General features: G+C 40.0%; 1 protein-coding gene across 1 annotated transcript in view; it reads left to right on the top strand.

Annotated features, from left to right (window-relative positions):
* Positions 1-1,049: 1,049 nt before the first annotated feature.
* The window catches only part of ABCA12 (ATP binding cassette subfamily A member 12), a 279,848-nt gene continuing 273,100 nt past the window's right edge, over positions 1,050-7,797 (top strand). Inside the window, exon 1 of the mRNA XM_040476160.1 lies at positions 1,050-1,148. The gene's annotated coding sequence lies outside the window, so the exon portion shown is untranslated. The remainder of the gene's footprint in view (positions 1,149-7,797) is intronic.

The following is a 7,797-nucleotide window of genomic DNA, read 5'->3' as shown; positions in this document are numbered from 1 at the left end:
TAAAACTGGGTTTGTACAGTCAGCCTCCAGAATAGTCCCCAACGACGCTCACCTCTGGTCTTCTCATCTTTGTGAGTCCCATCCCACCCTGAAGCAGGTTTGGTCTGTATGACGGATAACATACTACAGAAGCGATGGGACAGCTTCCATCTGGGACTGCCTCCCTCTTCCTCTCTCTTGGATAACTTCCTCGGGTGAGGTTAGCAGCCATGCTGTGAGCAACCTTCTGGAGAGGCCCAAGTGGTGAGGAGCGGAAGTGGGTTCTCCTTTTTCATTTGCAGTCAGGCCTTCCGAGGACCACAGCCATGGCTGACAGTTTGACTACAGTGTTGTGAGAGATGCTGAGCCAGAACCACCCGGCTAAGCCAGTGCTGGGTTTCAGACTCACAGGAACCATCATGTTAAAAACACTTGTTTTGGGGTGCCTGGGTGGCTCAGTCAGTTAAGCGTCCAACTGCGGCTCACGTCTTGATCTTGCAGTTTGTGAGTTTGAGCCCCGCATCGGGCTCTGTGCTGCTAGCTCAGAGCCTGGAACCTGCTTCAGATTCTGTGTTTCCCTCTTTCTCTGCCTCTCCCCTGCTCACTCTCTGTCTCTCAGTAATAAATCAATGTTAAAAATAAAAAAATTAAAAAAAAAAAAAACACTTGTTGTTTTAAGCTGCCAAATTTTGGAGTAATTTGTTACACAGTGTTCAACTAAGTTTCTAGGCCCAACATGGAGTCGCTCCATATCAGCAAGCCAAAACTTAGATAACTTTTGTGTCCCTAGACAGATACCATTTGACTAAAACACAGTATTAACCAGTTAGCCGATCCACAAAAGCCAACTCTTGGTTCTATACTTACTTCCTTTTTCCTTCTCACACCAAATAAGGTTGACTCTGTGGCCTTAGCCAATCAGATGCTTTCTATTTGTGTTTTCCTTGTTCCTTATTCTTCTATAAAAGCTTCCTGCCTTCACCTCTGTTTTACAGTCCTCCAAAAGGAGACTGCTTTATGAAGTGTTAAATAAAGTTTGCATCACCTGAATTGTGTGACAAAGAATGAGATCCAGAGCTGACTGCTACTGGCCTATGGGATGAGGCAAGGTTCCCGCTGAACCCTTTGAGTTGTTCCCTGTTCCTGTGTTCCTTACAGAAGGGCCATGGGTAAATCACTCTCAGATTTGAGCTCTGCTCTGGGAGTATCTATATACATATATATATGGAATATATATATATACACACATATACATATATGTATGTAAATTCCCAAAAGGGTTCTGAGATCCTAGAAAGGTTCTTTGGTACTTATATTGGGAATCTGCAACGGGTGGCAGCCATTAGAGAACTCACAAACCCTGGAGGTAAGTCCACACCATAAAACTTCTTGGTGGCTTGGGAATATAAGACAAATTTGGGCCATTTTGACCATGAAAATCAAAATTTAACAGAAAAATATTCATTCTCAGCACCTTTTTTTTTTATTCCCCCCAAGAGTATCTCCTATAGTCTTTACATCTTAATGACATCTATATCCAACCACTTGCTTAGGTCAAACATTTTGAAGTCACCCTGAGCTTCTACCCCACAGCCAATCTGTCGGTAAATGCCACCAACTCTAATCTTCAAAACGTGTGCAGAATGTGACCACTCTCTACTGCCACCATGTACTTGTCATCTCCCTCCTGATTATTGCAACCGTCTTCTAAATGTTTTTCTCATGTCTACTCCTCTGCAGTCTATTCTCAACAGAGTAGCCAGACAGAGAAATCCTTTGAAAAACATATACAATCATGATTCAACTGTGCTCTAACTTCAGTGGCCTCCCTTCTTACTCCAAGGAAAAGGCAAAGTGCTTAGAGTGACCCACAGACACTGTGCATCCGGGCCCTTACTCCCCTGCCCTCTTCCACTCCAACCCATCTTGTTCCACTGCAGCCACGGTGGAGTCTCCACGCTTCTTCAGCACTCCAGGCATGAGTCCACCTTCGAGGCTCATCCTCTTACCAACGTTACATTTCTTCCCATGGTCAGCCCTCCAGGGAAGCCATCCCTTACATTCATTCCATATACTGTGTATATATTTATTGAGCCCTTACTCTGTGTTACATAATGCTCTAGAGCCTTGGAATACAGTAGTTAATGAAATGGACAAAAATTCCTGCCTTACAGTATAAGGGGGGGCAAATAATAAGCAACATGTAATACAGACATAAATTTGGCCTTAAGTCTTATAGAGCAAAGCAGAGCGCATGTGAGAAGATCAAAGTGATACAGAGTCATGTCACTAAGAGGCTGACATTTAGGGAAAGCTTGAGGGAGAAAAAAATAGAGTGACTACAGTATGTGCAAATCCCCTTCACATCCTCCTATACTTTCTCCCCTTTTCTTGTGCAGCCTCCTGTCTATATAGCCTTATCACCATCTAACACACCGTAAACTTTACATATAAATAAGAAGGTAATTTTATTAACTTATTGGATGTTCCATAATGAAATAATGTAATAAAATTAGCCTCTGAGAAGCCTCTGGAAAGGAGCCTTTCCCATTTGAATGCATGTAAAAACATTGCTTGAAAAAATATGATCTCTTTAATAGAGAATAGACTCACAAAAACGAAGTACCAGTTTTTCAGGGAACCTGCTGCTTTTGATATAGAATCCTGTTGGACTTGGTGTAGGAAATCAATCAATAAAAATAGCTGGTAGGTGGTAAGAACATATCACGATATTAGAAAAAGGGTATATTCTCTCCCTCCCTCCCTCTCTCTCTTTGCTTTTGTCATATGGAGCAGAAAAACCAATTTCTTCCTTATGTAAAGAGACCAACGGAGACTGACTCCTTAGATACTGAGAGGGAGTGCATTTTCCTAAAGCCACTGAAAGCCTATGGCTAAGGAAGAAAGGCTTCAGGGGGTTTTAACACTCTTAGAATTGGGTTGATGACAGGGAATCCACAATCCCTCGATAAGCCAAATAAGTCAGAGTGAGTTAAATATAAGCCGAAGGTAGGTTAGTATCAGGTGAGGCTCCAATTTATAAAGATTGGCTTAGAGCAAAATCAATTTTTCAATACAAGAGAAGCCCTAACTATTAATATTGTTGAATGGATTGCTAAAATTAAAGCATTCTATGAAATTTTATGGTAAACATTCTTCCTGGTTTTCATTAGTTAAAAAAAAAAAAAAGTCATTGGTTGTAGTCACTTCCAGGCTTGACATGTTTCTGTAGCCCACACACTATGATAAAGAATGCTATTAACCTGTGAAATCTGTGGTGTACAGTTGAGGTTATTTTGGGGTTGATGGATTTGTGCTGCTTCATTCACATTCTTATAAATGTTAGATCCCTCTTGTGACTAATGATACAGCATGAGTTTGCAAGACCAGCTTGATGGTTTGGGGATCAGATCTGAGGCCCTGGCCTCATTAGCACAGTAACTAACGAGCTGAGCTAATTGGTCACACACCAAAGTAACTTACAAAATGATTATTTATGGAACACCAAAGATAAGGTCTTCAAGTATATTTGTGGCAAGCCCAGCATTTGGTTTCTTTATATGATTTAAAAATAAGAGTAGTAATAAACAGAATAGTGCATCATACTTCCAGGCATAAGGTTTACAATTCTGAACAATTTCCTAAAGGAATTTTTTGACCATAATTCTCCTTTTTTAATAAACATAAAATCATCATGCTCCATCTGAAAATTATTGCCATCATCTATATGTTCCCACCAGCCAAAATCAATTTTGAAGCTTTATTTACTGTCATCAAATATAAAATATTATATTGTTTGCTTTTACAAACTCCAAATGTACTTCTTGAAATGTCTGATATGTCCTTTCTTGCTCTTCCCCTTTCTGTCCATTCCATCTCTAACAACCAGGCTCAAAAAGGAAAGTATGTGTCTTTTGATAGGATTTTCTACAAATGTATGCAGGTGTTAATATCATTTCAAAATATAAAATATAATTTGTGTACAGATAGATAGTATGGATGAAACTGTTATTTAATGAGTAGGTTAACAAAACGAGTGCAAACAAGAATATGAGATTGTTATATATAAGTAAAAACTACAAGTAAAGAAGAGTCCTGGCATTCAGTTGCTAAATTACGTGCAAATCTAATGGCCAACATGGCAGTAGACAATAACTTTCAGGGTTAGGTTCCCTTTAGGACAGATGTCATTTGCAATTGATTGGTTTCTACAAGTGAAACACCTAACTGCACAGACACTAAACTCTAAGCAGTAGTGAACAGTAAGTCAAAGGAAGTTGTATTCTCTAGTTATATGGTCCTTAGGTGGTCTTATTTACATGATATTAAAAGATAACAGCATTATCTTTTTACAAATTTCTGGTAACAATGTGAACATGTGATACAAAAGAATAAGTGATAAGGTGGTGGGGTTTTGTGGCAGAGCTTTGTGTAGTGATTGTGTAATTGTGTAGTATCCCACACTCCCTTTCTCTATTCATAGATTCCCAAGATCACCTTTCTTAGGAAATTTTATCTTACACCAACTTCTGAATAGTCCCGTGGACAGTTGCCTTTCTTGACTTTCTGATCTTCCCTATCCCATGCCATTCTGCTTTGGGACTGATCACTACCCTTTTTTGATGTTAACAATGCCTACGTTTTCTGGAAAATAGGCCACCCTCGATTGGATGCAGAGGGATAGATGGACAACCTGCTACACCTCCTTCTATTCTCCACCCTTTAACCCTTTAGCTCCATACCTCAGTGGGATGACCAGATATATCTGACTCACTTATCATGTTAGGAGTAAAGAGAATTACTACACAAAAATTTTAAGCAGTATGCTGCATGTCATTATTCTCAGTGCCCGAGGGAAAAGCTCCCAAAGACTAGAACCTTTGTAGAGGTTTTCCTTTGTGGATACAACTCAGATTCCTTCTTTCCTTGATCTCCTACCCTCAATTCCATATTTCTCAGCACTTGCTTTCTTATTCATACATACACTGTATGAACCTCCAGTTTCCCTTTTGCGAAACTCACTTCTCCATTCACAGGGATGTGTCTGATCTTCCTCTACCATTTAATCTTTAGAAATAATAATGCAGAGCATGTTTCTAAATATCTGAGTTATTTAAGCTAGAATGTCATCCCTGGTGGCTTCACCATGATAGACTAAAGTGGGCACTAATTGAACTCAAATGGCTTTCTTCATTCTTTCTTTCCCATCCCTCCTCCAATGTTAAACACAGATATACTCTCTCATTGGAAGTTTTCAATTACCAAGTTTAATACATACACAGACACACATATTTCTGAGGGATAGAGGTACTTCTCAGAGAGGAAGAGAAACCTTTACCTAAGCATAACGATTTGCCACTGCTCACACACATATATATATTTATAACACTTTATCTACATTTATTGCCCTGAGGTACCCTTTAACAAAGTTTCCTCAAAACTATGCCTTTTTCAAGTAACTCTAGAGGAATTTGCCTTTGCTCCGATACTTTTCATACAGAAAGAACTGGATAAACTGAAATGACTGCATTCCTGGGAGCAAAATGGAGCATCTCTGTTTCACTTATTTTAAGCAGAAGGAAGAGCCATAAGAGGACTTTTTTACCTCATGCCCAAGTATCATTTCCTGTCTTCCCAGGAATCAGCAGGGGTGTTCTTTCAGTTAGACTTACTCTGTTTGGCAAGAACATGACAGAAAGTTCTAAAGCATTTTTTATGGGCTGAATTGTGTTTCCTCAAAATACGGGTTTAAGTCCTAACACCCAGTACTTGTGAATGTGACTGTATTTTGAAATGGGGTCTTTGTAGATGTAATCATGTTAAGGTTAAGTCATACTGAATTAGGGAGGGCCCTAATCCAATATGAATAGTGTCCTTATAATAGATGAGATGAAGGAGGGATCTTCTCCTGGAGACTTTGCAGAGATCATGGCCCTGCCAACACCTTGATTTTGAACTTCTATCCTTTCAGAAGAATGGGGGAATACATTTATGTTGTTTTAAGCCTCTCAATTTGTGGTACTTAATTACAACAGAAGTAGCAAACTGATAATATAACTATAATCGTCATCATCATAGATACTGTTAATGATATCTACTATGTGGCATTCACTATGTCATTTGCTTGACTGATTTTTTTTAATTTATATATGAAATTTATTGCCAAATTGGTTTCCATACAACACCCAGTGCTCATCCCAAAAGGTGCCCTCCTCAATACCCACCACCCACCCTCTCCTCCCTCCCACCCCCCATCAACCCTCAGTTTGCTCTCAGTTCTCAACAGTCTCTTATGCATTGGCTCTCTCCCACTCTAACCTCTTTTTTTTTTTTCCCCTTCCCCTCCCCCATGGGTTCCCGCTAAGTTTCTCAGGATCCACATAAGAGTGAAACCATATGGTATCTGTCTTTCTCTGTATGGCTTATTTCACTCAGCATCACACTCTCCAGTTCCATCCACGTTGCTACAAAAGGCCATATTTCATTTTTTCTCATTGCCACGTAGTACTCCATTGTGTATATGAACCACAATTTCTTTATCCATTCATCAGTTGATGGACATTTAGGCTCTTTCCATAATTTGGCTATTGTTGAGAGTGCTGCTATGAACATTGGGGTACACGTGCCCCTATGCATCAGTACTCCTGTGTCCCTTGGATAAATTCCTAGCAGTGCTATTGCTGGGTCATAGGGTAGGTCTATTTTTAATTTTCTGAGGAACCTCCACACTGCTTTCCAGAGCGGCTGCACCAATTTGCATTCCCACCAACAGTGCAAGAGGGTTCCTGTTTCTCCACATCCTCTCCAGCATCTATAGTCTCCTGATTTGTTCATTTTGGCCACTCTGACTGGCGTGAGGTGATACCTGAGTGTGGTTTTGATTTGTATTTCCCTGATAAGGAGCGATGCTGAACATCTTTTCATGTGCCTGTTGGCCATCCGGATGTCTTCTTTAGAGAAGTGTCTATTCATGTTTTCTGCCCATTTCTTCACTGGGTTATTTGCTTTTTGGGTGTGGAGTTTGGTGAGCTCTTTATAGATTTTGGATACTAGCCCTTTGTCCGATATGTCATTTGCAAATATCTTTTCCCATTCCGTTGGTTGCCTTTTAGTGTTGTTGGTTGTTTCCTTTGCTGTGCAGAAGCTTTTTATCTTCATAAGGTCCCAGTAATTCACTTTTGCTTTTAATTCCCTAGCCTTTGGGGATGTGTCGAGTAAGAGATTGCTACGGCTGAGGTCAGAGAGGTCTTTTCCTGCTTTCTCCTCTAAGGTTTTGATGGTTTCCTGTCTCACATTCAGGTCCTTTATCCATTTTGAGTTTATTTTTGTGAATGGTGTGAGAAAGTGGTCTAGTTTCAACCTTCTGCATGTTGCTGTCCAGTTCTCCCAGCACCATTTATTAAAGAGACTGTCTTTTTTCCATTGGATGTTCTTTCCTGCTTTGTCAAAGATGAGTTGGCCATACGTTTGTGGGTCTAGTTCTGGGGTTTCTATTCTATTCCATTGGTCTATGTGTCTGTTTTTGTGCCAATACCATGCTGTCTTGATGATGACAGCTTTGTAGTAGAGGCTAAAGTCTGGGATTGTGATGCCTCCTGCTTTGGTCTTCTTCTTCAAAAGTACTTTGGCTATTCGGGGCCTTTCGTGGTTCCATATGAATTTTAGGATTGCTTGTTCTAGTTTCGAGAAGAATGCTGGTGCAATTTTGATTGGGATTGCATTGAATGTGTAGATAGCTTTGGGTAGTATTGACATTTTGACAATATTTATTCTTCCAATCCATGAGCAGGGAATGTCTTTCCATTTCTTTAAATCTTC

Source organism: Herpailurus yagouaroundi, unplaced genomic scaffold, assembly GCF_014898765.1.
Source record: "Herpailurus yagouaroundi ecotype Mexico unplaced genomic scaffold, PumYag 140, whole genome shotgun sequence".
Classification (NCBI taxonomy): Eukaryota; Metazoa; Chordata; class Mammalia; order Carnivora; family Felidae; genus Herpailurus; species Herpailurus yagouaroundi.
Note: the sequence above shows the minus strand (reverse complement) of the source record. Positions and strands in the feature narration are given on the sequence as shown.